The sequence below is a fragment of the Cupressus sempervirens genome, chromosome 11, assembly GCF_028749045.1.
Source record: "Cupressus sempervirens isolate cs-2001-9-10 chromosome 11, ASM2874904v1, whole genome shotgun sequence".
NCBI lineage: Eukaryota > Viridiplantae > Streptophyta > Pinopsida > Cupressales > Cupressaceae > Cupressus > Cupressus sempervirens.
This window is the reverse complement of record NC_143128.1, coordinates 739,884,100-739,900,582: the sequence shown is the minus strand read 5'-3', so window position 1 is coordinate 739,900,582 and position 16,483 is coordinate 739,884,100. Positions and strand designations below refer to the sequence as shown.

The 16,483-nt window shown below is 34.5% G+C and overlaps 1 pseudogene; it reads right to left on the bottom strand.

Moving 5' to 3' along the window:
- The window catches only part of LOC149531756 (protein TOPLESS-RELATED PROTEIN 2-like), a 37,115-nt pseudogene extending 21,974 nt beyond the window's left edge, over nt 1–15,141 (bottom strand).
- Nucleotides 15,142–16,483: the final 1,342 nt, after the last annotated feature.

Here is a 16,483-nt window from a genome sequence, read left to right as displayed (position 1 = left end):
AGTGTGATAGGTGAAGGGTCCATTTTTTCCATCCTCCTATGCTTTGTCCACCTCCAATTTAGCTTTGATCCATTATTACGGTTGTGACATATTAGATCTTATTTTCATAAATTATTTCATTCAAATAGTGATTACACATAATTCTCAAATAGCACCACCATATGATATTTATGGTTGTAACAAATTGTTAATAGACACCCCTTTGTGCATATGTTTTTATGTGTCATAATTACATTATGTGCAATGAACCATGATCAAGTCCTCTTGGAGAGAGAGCAAGCCACCTTTGACATTAATGTAAATGATGTCTTCCATATATCATCTTTTGTAGTTGAGGTTGTAATATCTAAAGCAAAAGTTGAAACATCAAATATACGCCAAAAGATAGCACACCGGGGGGTAGATTAGAGCAAGAACAAGGAAAACTTATCTTTCAAGGATAGTTTGTGTTATTTCATTGTGTATTATTTTTGGATTTAAGATGATCAATGATTAATTCTAATTTATTTAAATGGGATGATAATCAATTATATATAAGAGGATCTTTTAAAATTTCATCATAGTATTCTTTCTACCATTCAATTTTCCCTAGAATTGATGATATGCATTTCTCTATGTATCTAACCTTTTTAATTACATGCATTTCAATTATGCAAGTGATTGTATATTCATTTATATTTTGATGTTAAAATTTTCAAGTATAGTCAAGAAATGACAACACAAACTCAAGGTAATTAAACTATTTTTTCTTTAATTGTTAACTTACACAACTTATAATTGATTAAAGAGATTTTGATATTAATTTGAAATTTATAATGAGTATATGTGTGTACTATCTTATATTATTATCCTTATTCATCAAGATATTTTAGTTGGTTCATCTGTGATATGGCGTTCTTAGTCAATACAAGAAGCATCATAAATAGTACATGCTAATTTTCTATTAACTAGTATAAATTATTTATTCATATTTCTAACCTATTTAATTTCATGTATTTTAACTTTTTCACTAATTATATATTAAACTTACTAGTTATTTTACTATTATAGTCAAACTAAAAAGTGGATGATGTGGAACCTCTATCATCATACCTCACAAATACTCTTGACCAGCCCAAGAAACCATAATATTTGAAATGCATCAGAAAATCAACAAAGAATTGTGTGGAATTTAATTTTACTTTAATTAATAGTTAGAGAAATTATAATTGATTATACTTATTTAGATGCTAATTTTGAAGTTCTAAGTTGTACTTATAGAAAAGTTTATATTTACTGAACATAACTATTTACTTACCATTAGACTAATTAATAAAATTTATGGTGTGAATATTTATAACATTAAAATTTGTTTCTATCAACTAGAGCTTTGAACATACACACAAGTAGGGGCATTGAGGGCTAGAGTAGGATAGAAGCAAGGCTAGTCTTCTGGTAAATGAGAATTTTCATTGTTTCATTGTGTATTCTATTTGAATTTAAATATATAATAAGTACTAACTAATATAATTAGGTTACAACCTTAAATACAAGAAAGAGATAAATAACTATTAATAGACCCTCCTATTCTACACATTGTTAGGTAATTAATACTCATTGTTACAACCTTAGACTACATAAAGTCAGTCAGTTAATATTAATAGACCCTTCTATTTTGCACATTGTTTTATGTACTATAAATATGAAATATGTGGAATGAACTATGGTTAGGTACCTCATATTTGATCTACTAATATCTAGAATAAAAATTGGGGCATCAAGCATACACACACAAGTAGGGGCATTGAGGGCTAGAGTAGGATAGAAGCAAGTCTAGTCTTCTTATTAATAATAATTATTTTGGTTTCACTGTGTAGTCTATTTGAATTTAGATAAATAACAAGTACCAAATAATATAATTAGGTTGTAACCTTAAATACAAGCAAGAGATACAAATTACATAGTGTAGAGCGCTTCATAAATTAACATTTGATATTTCATTGATTTTATTTACATCATAAAACTCATTTAGTGTAGAGCTTAGTAGTAATGAAATCAATTGACTAAGTGTTAAGTCACTAATAGACAAATGGTTTGTTCATAAGGTCAACAATCTCCCCCTTTTGCATTAGTGACAAAAACACTTATCATACCAAAAATTTGAATGCTCAAAATACAGTTCAAAACTACCTCTATCCACAATCTGGGTCTTCAACTTGGTTTTGACTACTGTCTACTATTGTCCACAATCTGGGTCTTCAACTCAGTTTTGACTACTATCTGCTATTGCTTCTTGGTAACCTCTTACTATATTTTTTTAATTTTTCAAAATTTCTTTTGTAAACATATTTTCAGCTATCTGTACATGTGTTTTCTTTCTTATTACAATCCCCCCCCATACATAAATATCTCCTTAATACATATTTTTGGAGTATGATAATATTCTCCCCCTTTTTGACATAAACGCCAAAGGTGCAAAATATTTACAAGTTAATACCAAAATGTGACAAGAAATCACTGTGTACCTTCAAAATGATTGTCATTGTCTTGTCCCAATTTTCTTGTAATACCTTTGATGCATGCAAAGCTATCTACACTTCTACTAAAAGTTCCATCATATGATCAACAATGGAGAAATTATTATCATGGACCAATGCCTTTGTTTTTGCATTGCATCCATGCTGGGAAGGATCATGCCTTGAATTCTTGCAAGTGTGGCCCTTATTCTAGCTTCTTCCCTTAATAATTATGCCTAAAGATCTCTCAAATACCTGATCTTTACAAAATGTACAAAGCTACAACTAGGATCAATTGACAATTGTTATGCACTTACCTTCATGTCCTCATCTATCTTGGATAGTTTATCCTCTATTTCCTTAGAAAAGTTATAAACATCATTTAGCTTTACAAACAAAGAAACAAAATTATTTACATATGTTTCAAATGTAGCAAGAATAGTAGATAATTCTACTTGGTCAATAGTTATCTTCTGTGATGCCTTCTCCCAAAATTTGTTTTTAAAATTTCTTTCTACCCTCTACAAAAGTTTATCTTGCCCATTAAGCTCCTCTTTATACTTGTCAACAACTTCAACAAGTTGATCCAAAATTGGTTGCTTCTCATCAACCTTAATACTTAGTGCATCAATAAATATTCCTTTTATATCCTCAAGCACTTGATTTTGCTTTTTCCTTTCTTCTCTGAGCTTTTTCTATTTAGCTCTCTTTTTCCATAGCTCACCTAGGGTATCCATTTCTTGAGGAGTGAGGTCAGAGGTATCCCAATTTGGAATAAGAACTTCCTCATCCAAATCAATTTCTTCTTCTTTACCCTTTCCTATTAGAATAGTAGAAGGAACAATTTCTTTTCCTTTGCTCTTAATTTCTATGCTCGGTGGAGGCTTAACCTTAATTGTCATTGCACTTGCTATGGATACACTTGGTATAGAAATAATAGTTGAAATAGTCAAAAAAAAATGTAGGGGTAACAATACTAACAACAAGAATGCTTCAAATACCCTGTTGTAGCTCGGTGAAGCTTGATGTTGGAATGATTGGAGCCTTTTGCTCGGTAGATGAAGTGATAGAAAATTCACTCAATTTTATGTGGCACTCGGTAATGTTTCTTTAAAGATTGGTTGGGTGCTTGGTGATGTAATTTTTACCTCAACCAACTCAATATAAGCTTTCTTTGAGCTAGGTTGCACTAAGGCTTTCTTAGAGAATGAGAAAGAGAGTCCATAACCTCTATTGCTATCTTCTCTACATTAGATTCTTGAATACTCTGAATCTCAAGAAGATCTCCTCCTATAGTTTCTTGAGCCTCTTCCTCTTCAACATCATCTTCTTCTACATCTTCTATTTACTCATCATTTATTTCTACACCCTCTTTTTCATCACCTCCATCATCATTAATTTGCACAACTTGATCACTAGGCTTGTGCAACCCATAAATATTCTTCCATGCTATAGTGTTGGACTTCACAACTAACTCAATAAATTTAGATAGGATTAGAAATGCATTGAATGTGGGAGTTATATTTTTTTCATTCTCCTTCAATGATTTCTTCACTTCCTTATTAGTGAGACTTAGTATAAGCTATCTAAGAGTTTGCTCTCTGATGTCCTTGGAAACACTTAATGCATTCTCCCAATGATGTGATATTGACTTAAATGGAGTATCAGGAATTTTCTTTGATAGTTCCTCTAGGAAGTATTTCTATTTTTCTATTTTAGCCACTAGTGCTTCCTCAATCTGTTTATGCTATTCTTTATTCCTTGTCTCATACTTAAGGAATTTAAGATCTCCCATAACTACTCCATTTTGTAGTCTAGATAAATTTTCTTTGAAGGTAGGGGAATACCTCTTAAATATAATATGTTATGCTTCATCTTCATCATCTCCAAGTTTTAGTTTCTTCCTAGATTTTGTTTCTCTTATGGTGAACACAATAGGGGATGTTTTTGTAGGTTTGGTTATAATGACCTTTCCTTTCTTCTTAGGAGGCTCCTCCTCTTTAGGTTTGGATTTTAATACTTGGAAGATACCTTCATCTTTAAAATATCTCTTGACTTAGTAGGAACTACTAAGAAATAACATCGAACTCAATAGAGTTACCACCACTCGGTCTTGACTTGGTACTCAATAGAGTCACCAACTTGGTATTTGCATCCAAAACTTGGTAAGATTATGCAACCTGACCTTTATCGGTAAGGTCTTCAGCTTCCATCTTCACTCAGTGATCCTTGTGCATCTTGAATGCTGATATGAACCTTTTTCTTGCTAATTGGAACTAATGTTAGATGTCCTCTAAGAATCGCAGTTCCAGTAATCTCCTACAAAACTAGGTCGAAATGGTTGAGTCACCCAACTCATTGACTTGGGTGTCAATATTTTCATTACTTTGATTTGCATTCTTAGGATTTTTCCTTGCCCACTACTACATCATTTTTTTTCTGCTATTATCAACATTATGTTTCTTTTCATCTTCAACTCTTCCTCTATTCATACAGTTCTTGGCAAGATGTCCAAATTCTATATTTACAGAATATCTCTTTGTAGTGTCTCTCTTACTTGTGTGATGTTTTATGCTGGTTTCTCCAATGTGCCCAAACTCACCACAATAGTGACATCTACACCATGTATTGTAATCCCAAGAAAATATAGCTTTGACAATTTGTTCTACTAGGTTTCATTTCTTGGTCTTGCACTCTAAAGATTTGTGTCCTTGTTTTTTGCAATTGTGACACTTTACTTCAAACTTGGGTTTCTCTATGCATTCACTTGCTCTATGTACCAGTTTGTTGAAACTGTAACACTTTTTGTTGAACTTTGATTTACCATTTCTCTGACACTTATTTGATGTATGACCTATTTTTCCATGATGACTACATGTAGGCCTTTTGTTCTTTTGATCTCCTTGCTAAGAAGATTCACCTTCTTTTGTATATCCTAATCTAGCTTTACCTTTGTGTCTGAATTGAGTTTGCTTATCTAGTTGATTCTTGCTTCCTTGTGAACTCATTATCCTCTCATAGGTCTACTTCTCTATGCTAAGATCATTCTTTAGTCTTTCATTTTATATTCTAAAGTTGACAAGCTTTTGATTTTTATCATTGATTTGATCAATTAGATTTTTTTTTTGAAGAGATAGTTGATTAATTCATTGTCCTTTTCTTCTATTTCTTCTTTGGATTTGTCCTTTTGTTCCATGACTTCACATAACTGATTAAAATTCTTGTTTTCTTTTCCACTTTATGACTTCGTCATGAAGAGTAAGTAGATATGTGATTGCTACATCAACTTCATCTAAACTTCTTTCTTGACAAATGTCTACAATTCTTTCTTCAATGTAGAGATTATCATTCATTTGTGTTGCAAGATCTTTTCTTCTTTTTAGGGATTGAGAGAGCTGCTCCTTCACTTTTTTGATTTGATCAATGGCCAGTTGTAGATCCAGTTTGTCATTTTCAATAACTTTCTCTAGTCTATAGACTTCCATTATCTCTAATATTTTGTCAAGTTGCTAAACTTCTAATGGGAGAACCAATGCCCTGATATCAGTTGTGGGAAATGTAGTATAGACTAGGTGATTGAGAGTTGGGGGGGGGGGGGGGGTGGTGAATCAAGAATCAATAGAACTTATACTTTAAGTCACCAATTAAATATTCACCATGTAATATGATCTAATATCATGTATTAAAGATTGAAAGAAATAATACATTCATAACACTTTGACACAATATTTGGTAACCAAGAAACCTTCCAAATAGAAAGTAAAATTGGGGTGGGGATGATACCTGTACTTGTGAAATGTGGGCCTCTGAACCTCACAGACACTTCAACGTGGTCATTACCTGTAGTATCATCCTGGGATAAACATGGAATAGTTCATCTAAAATGAACCAACAGAGTGACTTGTCACCTTCTATCTAGAAGGATTTTCCTAATTAATGTCCTTAGATTTGAGGTGTAGGCAACCAAACCTTCTAAGAATGAAGGATTTGAATGCAATTAATCTAGATGATCATGCAAAGTATTATAGAATGAAAGATGCATTCTAATCTAGGAATATGTAAAGTAAATTAATCTAAATGTATGCAAGATTAAATCTAAATGACAATTAAGATAACAATGAAAAGATGTAAGAATATGCTAAAGCAAGGTGAGTGCAAAATGTGACAACAATTTGATAGCATGAAAATTCAACCTCTATAATGAGGAAATGAGGGTCTCTTAAATAGACTTTCCTAAAATCCATCAACGGTTGAAATTGATTTCAATCAACGGTCAGGATTGAAGATGAAGTTCAGTCATAAAGGAAGATTCCCAAATCCAAAGGGAGATAATTGGCTCAGATCTGAGTGTAAGATTTAGTCAACTCAGATAGACTTCAGTGTCAGAGTAAGTGATTTGAGTCATTTCTAATTTGATCAGTAGTGAACTGGGAATTTCCTTTCTAAACTGAAGAGAGATTTTGGAGAGATATTTAATTTAATAAAATGAGATATGCTCTCATAATTACCTTTTTCATTTAATTAAATAATTTCATTCAATTAATTAAAATAGGCATATTTATTAAATTAAATAAATTTAATTCCATAGTACAATTAGCCTTAGGATATAATTTAATTTAATTAAAGTATAAATACTTAACAATTAAATTAAATATTAATCAATAGGTTTAATGTGACTAATATGAGTAAATACTATAGGAATTAGATAATAAGCATGATGAATGTAGATTAGGGTTTTTTGCATCTGACAATTAAGTCAAGTAGCGAGTAGCAAAATAAGAATTTGCCTAGTGAAATAGGACTTAAGATGGATCAGAAACAGACCATAATTGGTATCATGGCAATGAGCTAATTTTGGGGTATTACAATACCCACAAGCTTTATTATTATAGTATAAAGTTATCCTATTAAAGCTTACAATTTACCACTTCTAGTGATCTGTCGTATTAGGAGCAATAAGGACAATTAGGTCCACGTTGTGAAAGGATTTACAACATACAATGAAGTATGCACTCGATTAGGAGATTTGGAATTAGACTGTTAAGTCCACCTTGTTAAAGGATTTGACTGATGTACTTGTTAGGATGAATTAGTGATTGATCTTTGATCTGCAACTTGGGTTACTAAGTGAGATTACTTTGAATAACAATGATCACCTAACTATGATAGATAAGTCTCTGCTTTTCCTTATACTGCTTGTAGCCTTATTCGGTTTAGACTCATTTTCTTCTTACTTGTTTACATACTTTTTTTGGATATGATATAATACATTACATATATACCAATCCATTTAATTACCTTATGGAGTCAGCTACAATACCAAACTCATTGTAATTCACTAAGTTAGCCCATTGTTGTAACTCGAGTTCTAAAGACAACTTGGTGATGTTTTGACATTCGATAAACACTGACAACACTTGACATACTTTGGCACTCAGTTGACATTGAAGCTCAGTCCATACTGATCACTTCAAGTAGTAGGAACTCGGTCAACACTATATGACTCAGTGAACACTAAGAAACTTGGTAGATATTGAATTACTTAGTTAACACTACATGGCTTGATCAACACTGAATTCACTTTGTTAACACCGCGAGCTCAGTAGACACTACAAAGCTCGATTAACACTATACCCTATCTCAAATGCTTGGTGGATACTATGAAGCTCGTCATGAACTATAGTCTGATTGATTACCTTGGTAGCAACTAAAAGACTTGGTTAACACTGCTATAATTATGGTAAGCTTGGTAGTAACTATAGAGCTTGGTAGTAATGAAACCAATTGACTAAGTGTTAAGTCACTAATAGAAAAATTATTTAACCATAAGTTCAACAATATACAATATCAAGTCTAGTAAGAGTGAGATAATTCATGCTTCCTATAAGTTGTCTTTAAGAAGTAGCATCAACAAAATGAGTGTTTGTATCAACCATTAACTTATTTCCTAAATCACATGGAATAGAAACATGGTTATAATAATTTATTTGAAACTTACCTAAAAGATCTCAAGATACTTTCTTTGAGAAAGAAAAATACCCTTAGGTGTTTGACATATTTGCATGCCTAAGAAGTAATGTAAAATCCCTAAATCAGTTGTTTTAATTTTTTGATTAAGTTGAAACTTAATATCATAAATTAAAGTGTTAGAACTTGAAGTAAGAATCAAATAATTAACATATAGAATGATAATAAAAATATTATCTTGATTATTTTCAATGTATAAGTTAGAATAATTTTTACTTCTATCTAATTTTTACTTCTATCAAAACCTTGAGAAACAAAGAAAGCATTAATTTTGGAATACCACTCTCTAGGAGACTGCTTTAGACCATAAATAGATAAATCTTTAGTTTACATACTAAATGCTCACTAACTTCTTTGATAAAACTAGGTGGTTGAACCATATAAATTTCTTTATGTAAAACACCATTTAAAAATGCACTTTTAACATCCATTTGATAATAGGCCAATTCATCTTAGAAGCTAAAACAAGAACAATATTTCTAGTAGACAACTTAGAAATATGTGCAAAAGTTTCATTATAATCTAAACCTTTAATTTGAGAAAATCCTCTTGCAATTATTCTAGCTTTAAACTTACTAATTTAATTATTTTCATTGAGTTTGGTTTTATATAACTATTTGAATGAAACTGAATTAATATTACTAGCAAATAGGGTAATCTGTCCACAATTTATAGGAGAAGATAAACTCATGAGGGCCATTCAAAATTATGATTTGTGAAATGGTGAAGCTTTTGTGGGTGTTTTGTTTTCTAGTAATCTGTTGATGGCTTACCAAAAACACATGCTCATATACAATTCTACCAAAAAAGCCCTTGAACGTCACAATTATGAGATTATTAAAAAATACTTTGCAAATGGTGTCACTAGTCCTCGGTCGTAAGCTTGAAGCTTCCTTCTAGAGCTTAATGAATGTCCTATTCAATTTTCTTGAAGCACATGATACACCTAATCCTCTTCCAAGGGTTCAAAAAAGTTCTCACAATGCTCTGGAGGCACCACATGGTGTAACCCTTGTACCATTACTAGATCTAAACTTTCCTACTTTAGTGTGTATCCAATCTACAAATGTCCATAATTAGTCTGCAGATGTTTTGCGTCAAGTATCCCACCAGTGGTAATTTGACAATGATGGTTGGGTGTCTTTTGAAGATATGGTTGGAAATATGACAATTAATACTTTTCTAACTTTTTTAAGGGAGATTTAGATGGCTTAGCATTGAACTTGAAGCATGATTGTATTTATCTTACTACTGGGTCTTTGGGTTTTCAAGGTTTTTATCCAAAACCTTTCAAAGACTCCTAGATATGTAAAAATATTTTCTATAGTATTGTATGTATAGGGCTACAATCCTGGGGTTTCTTTCTAGTTCTTCCATGAGGGAGCCCTTTGAATCAATTTATTAATAATATATATGGTGGCTTGTCTGCTTTTGTCTTTAAAAAAAAAGTTCTTACCATGAGGCAAAGGAACTAAACCTCAAGTTTGATTAGAAATTAAAGTGTCATATTCTTCTTGCATAGTCTTTTGCTAATGAGGTTGAATCTTTGCTTGTTCAAAAGTTTTAGGATCATTAGAATTCATAAGAGAAGATATCAAACCATAATTGCAATAATTAATTCTCCTAGGTTTAAGTACACCCATTCTAGTAAGATAATCATCATTTTCATTAAGTAAACCTTGAAGGTTTTCTCTTAGTAGTAATAGAGTGATCACTAGAAGAAGAGTCATGATCTATTAATGCATCATTAGTATCAACATTATAATCATTACCCTTATTAGGAGAAATAGGAGGAATAAAAGAAGATACTTGAGGAGTAGGATTTATAGAAGGAGTAGGGTTTAGAGAAAGAGGTTGTTCTCCACTACCAAAATTTTAGTTGCACTAAATTCATCATTTGGACCCTTGGAACAATCATGTACTTCATTATCGACAATATAAATATCTCTTGCAAGTTGCACTTGTTTTGTTAGAGGATTGTAAATTCTACAATCTTTAGTACTATCATCATACCCAAAAAAATAAATGGAGAAGATTTATATAAGGAAACTTAGGTGCAGAAACAACTTCCTACATTAATCCCTTAAAGAAAGTATTGTGCAAATTCCTACTAAATCCTTATGATTTTAGATTTGATATTATGTAAACAATAATACTGTAGTCAACCATAGATATAAAAAACAAATAGAGAAAGAAAACACATAAACACAAAGATATGCTGGTGGGGAAAAACCTTTCGGTAAAACAACACCACCCCTCCAAAACTTGCACAATGTATTATCTTCAACACAGAAGGTTACAACACACTTCCAATGCAAGTTCTTTTAAGAGAACAATGACATAGAAGACCAGTCTATTAGAAACATACCATACCAACAATGTACTTTCTCACTCTCCAAACTACAACCCTAAAAATTCTTATATCATGTGCTTTCCCTTTTAGGGCAACTTCCAAAGAACAACCATATTGCCACATGGGTAAGTTGGAGACTCAAGTATACAATACTCAATGATCAATTTTCCACATGTATTCATGTCTTCACGCATTATCAAATCTTCTAGAGATAGCTCTTACATGTCATAGGAATCTATCATAACCATTTCAACTATGATTTGCTTGCACACAATTCAAGATGCCGAAACATACAAGTGGAGTGACACATCAACATGTCAACTAGACATGTAAAGTCACAATTAATTACATTATTTGCAAAAACTACATTTACGAAAAAAGGAAAAAAGAATAGGAATTATCCAAGGTTGAGACACCTTATTCCTAGCATTCTTCTACTTGTCGAACACCTTGTAAGAGCAACATGAACATAACAAGAACTAACTGCTAAAGGCCAAAAGGCCCATAGGCTTTAAACAACATCTAAATTTCTTTGTGTCCATTGGTATGCAAAATTATTTATAGTATCCACCTTCTCCAAATTTACCTTTCCATCTTCCACCATATCTCTCACAAAGTGAATCTACATGTCAATGTGCTTCATTCTGGAATGGAAAGTTGGATTCTTTGCAAGGAAAATAACACTCTGACTATCACACCAAATAGTAATCTATCCTACATCAACACCAACATCAAAACACAATCTCCTAAGCCAAATGGTTTCCTTACAAGCATGAGTAGTAGCCATGTACTCAACTTCTATAGTGGACAAAGCAACCACAAGTTGTTGCTTACTCATCCAATTGATGGCACCGCCAAACATAGTGAACACCTAAGCACTGGTGGATCTCATGTTGTCAATATCACCTACCCAATTTGAATCCAAAAACCCACAAATAAAAATGGAATGCAGAGTTCTAGAAGAGTTACCATGATAAAAAATGGAGTAATCTGATGTACCCCTCAAATATTTGAATAATGGCTTAACTGCATCCCAATGTACCCATCCAGGATTAGCCATAAGCTGGCTTAGAACTCCCACTACTTGGGCAATGTTTGATCTACTATAGATCATAGCATAAATAAGACTACCAACTGCATTAGCATAAGGTACTATACGCATGTCCTCCACCTCACTAGGAGATTGTGGACAATCATCTACTGATAACTTTGTTCCCATAGAAATAGGAACACACAATCATCTACAATTTTTCATGTTGAACCTATTCAACATAGCATCAAGGATCTAGATAGAAAACCTAGATACCCAAGATTGAAAGCATTTAGAAGATTATCTCTAGAACGGAGCGTAACCTTCAAGGATCCAAATAGAACACCTAGAAACCCAAGATTGAAAGCATTTAGAAGATTATCTCTAGAATGGAGCATAACCTTCAAGGATCTAGATAGAACACCTAGATACCTAAGATTGAAAGAAAAGATAACAAGGTCTAATCATGAGTCATAGAATCATCCCTAGAATGAGGCTTGATCCTCAAGAGTCAGGGTTTAGACTATCCCAATACCTATCCATCAAACTCTGATAAGAGCTATTATAAGGTTGATCAATTGATGAAAAGATAAGATAAATAACAAAGATGCCAGATAGAAGGGAATAAGATGCCTCGAGTGATGAGATGCCCCAAGTGATAAGGACATAAGATGGGAACCAGATCCCCCAAGCAATCGGTATTCAATGATGTAATCATCCTACCCCCTCAGGAGTGAAATTGAAAGATGACACACTAGAAATAGATGTGAAGCAATATAACAATAGATACAAAAGAAATCTGAGATGTAGCAGAATGTAAAAGAGATCAAAATGATCTGAAGAAAAGAAAAGAGATCAGAATGATCTAAAGAAAATTTAGAGTTGTTATGAAATGATTGCAAGGTCGCAAAGACCAAGTTTGACCAAAAGTTGACCAAATTTAGCTGTAGTTGACTTGAGTTGACTATTTCCAAAATGGATTTTGAAAATATAGAGAATGTAAAGTTGAAAGGATTCCAAGAATCACAAAGTATCAGAAAGATTTGGGCTACACAAGCATTCAATCGCGTTGGTCTCCAAAATTTTAAAACACATTTTTGAGGCTCTTAGGTGTGTCAAATTTTGAATTCGATCCTGAAAATGAATTCAGAACCATCAAATTAGCCAGGGGTGTGATTTTTTTGCAAATTTGAGCACTTTGAAAAATTTGGGTCAACAGCTATATAAGGGCTGGAGGGGTCATTTTCAATTCATTTGTGCTTTTTGTCTTCTATTGATTTGAGCTCTGAGAGATACATGTCAGTGAATGTGAGATATCATCGATTTGAGCACTCTAGACGTCACAGCCAGCCATCAGACTATGGACCATCGATGAGTCATCGAGTCCCTTCCTTTGTACTTTCACATTCACATATTTTGATGTCATTTATTGCACTTTTTAGCATGTTTTAGGATTGTTCAATCGGTCTTCACATGAGACCTATCTCTTTTTGCGTGAAGATATTCTTTCTTCACACAAAGAAACAGAGTGCACTATTTCTTTGCGCGTGGCGAGAGGATCTTCATGCAAGAAGCATTAGGTTTTGTGTGAAGAATGAGATTCTTCGCGTGACCAGCTCTCTTCTTGCATGAACAACTCTTTTTTCGCACGATGACATGATTCTTCATGCGAAGAAAGAATGTTTTCATGCAAAATTGGGAGAACTTCATGCAAGATTTCACAAATTTTGCGTCATGTTTAAAAATTTGATTTTTGTACTCAAAAATTGCATTTTAATTTATTTTGATGCATCGTGTCGACTTGATACTGATTGTTTCGTGTGTTGCTTCTTGTTGTGCATGCAGGAGGTTTTTGGTGATGTCGCATTCAGGTCTCATTACCCACCATATGGGGAGCTATTGTAGAGTCTCAATGACGTTGATCAGGCACACATTGCTCAATTGGGTTTGTCTTCTTTGTGTCAGATTCTAGTTGTGATGGTGAATCATGACTTATTGACTACTTTGGTAGAGAATTTCCATTCGAAGATGAACACATTTCATTTTTCAATGGGCAAGATGACTATCACTCTGGAGGACATCTGAAGGATCTTGCAGATTCCCTTTCATGGTGCCTGGGTCATCTATGATATAGTGCCCCGAGCAGGGACAAAGGCACTATCTATTGTGTTTGGGAGAGAGCTACCGAGAGGCAGGGCTATCAGCTGGGATGAGCTGATGCACACTTATGGACCCATGCACAGGCTAGCATCGATGTTGGCTATATTTTTGAGTTGCTTCTTATGTCTTGACAGAGGACAACATGGTTTGGAGTGTGGGTGGGGTGCCATGCTTTGCAGGATGTTGGAGGCACCTAAGATCTTTGGGTGGGGTCAGTGCATGTTGGCTCACATTTTTCATGAGATGCACGAGGTCATCTTCCATAAGAAGAAGACCATGGAAGTGGGAGTATATGTATTGCAGATCTGGGCCTAGGAGCATCTTCCCATAAGTAGGCCAAATTTTGAGGATGCCAGAGAGCCCATGGAGCCGTATATATGTAGATATAGAGGGCACATTACCCAGGTCCACCTGGGTAAGACTGAGCATTGGCGAACACAACTTAATGACCTAGTCTCTGTTGTATGCCGACCCTAGAGAGAGACAGAGGATTGGGATGATGCCTGCAGAGAGCTACCATGGATGTTCAGTTCTTGACCTCTCGCGAGCAGGATGACATCAGTGATAGAGAGATTTGTGATCTCATGAGTGTGGCGACAGTATGGCCAACCCCAAGACATTTTTTTTGAGTACTGCGCCTATGCCATGTTGTAGAAGGATGCCACAGATGGATCCAGGATGATCCATGATAGACATTCATAGACTAGCTATAGTTCAATGGGACTACCTACCAAAGGTAGTAGATGTCAAGATGACGCTTGCATATCAGGCATTTTTGATCAGCCATCCATTCTCACATTTTACAGATCCATTGGGGATGGTAGGGTAAGGATAGAGGTAGGTGCCCCAGCAGTAGCAGGTACAACCATAGCTGGTAGGTCAACGATAGTAGCATCCATGGGTCTGGCAGTGGGTATAGCAGATGCTGATTCTCCCACGTCAGATGGGATTAGACCCAGGTGCTGGGGGTAGTGGGACTGGACAGAGTCGACACCACAGGGAGAGGACAAAGGAGGAGGCCCCATAGCAGGAGGCTCCATAGTAGCAAGTGCTACCACAGCCGCAAGCACCTCCATAGCGGCAGGCACTAGAGATGCTAGATGAGGATATGCCAGATCAGCCGGCAACTGGGGTGTAGGACATGGTAGGATGGTACCAAGAGTAGATCCGCCAGGCCTCCTAGCAATTGGGGGACCTATAGATTTTAGTGGCAGTTCAGGATGCGTAGTTGGTGGAGAGACAGCGGGAGACAAACCGATGGAGAGAGCATGCAGAGACTACAGAGTAGAGATTAGAGCTAGTGCAGGATGAGGTCCGCTTCCAATCAGGTTGGATAGTGTACTATTATGTTGCGTATATGAGTGCAGTACCTGATGAGACACTTCAGGTTCAACACTTTTCTCAGTATGATTGAGAGTCTAGAGGCGCACGACCTCCTGTGAGACCAGATATGCCACCGCCACCTCTGCCACCTACTGCTCCTGCTCCTCTTGGAGGTGAGGGTATGAGATAGAGTTAGACACTCTATGGTTGACTATGATTTTGATCTCTAGCTATGTATCAATTGGTGTGCCAGCACCACATGTATCACTTTTTTGATTGATTGCATTCAAGTAGTGCCCATTTTTTGTACTGATCCATTCTTTTGATATATATATATATATATATATATATATATATATATATATATATATATATATATATATATATATATATATGAGATCTTGAACTGAGTATTCTTGTGTACATGTCATTATCTATTTTTACTTTGATGTACACGAGATGTATGTTGTACTTGGATAGAATGCATATGTATGGGCTGAAATCTCACATAGTGTTGCATATTTTTGTTTGACAGTGATAGGGATTCTATTAAGGAGCGTGAATCGACAAACCAAATGCTTGTGCAACCATGCAGAAACCTAACATGTGGAAATGCCCCTGATCCTTCATCAGAAAGGGTATGAATAAAATGACCATTGAATTGCATGGTTATGCAAGTGAAGGGCGTAATGCAAGACTATGTTAAATGCAACCCTAGGTCTGGTTACCAAGCCTCAATATTTAATCATCACCAGATATAGAACAAAGCTCGTAGGTCATACAACTCCCACTGACACTGCAATCATGGAAATATGAATATAACATATGTGATTGGTTTGTCGAGATTGAATGTAAGCATTCGAGGCACATGAAGCCAGAATGACCAAAACATTTGTCTCTTTTAATATAGCAAGTTAACATAAGCATCAAAGCATAAATGCTAGGATGACCTGAATGTTGCTTGCATAGCAGACACACCAAACACACGGGAGATCCATCTTATGCTAAGTATTCAGTATTTATTCTATCCGCAATGACCCTTGCATTCATAACCTGAGACAAAAGTGTGCTATATATACTCGCAGTGACCCATAT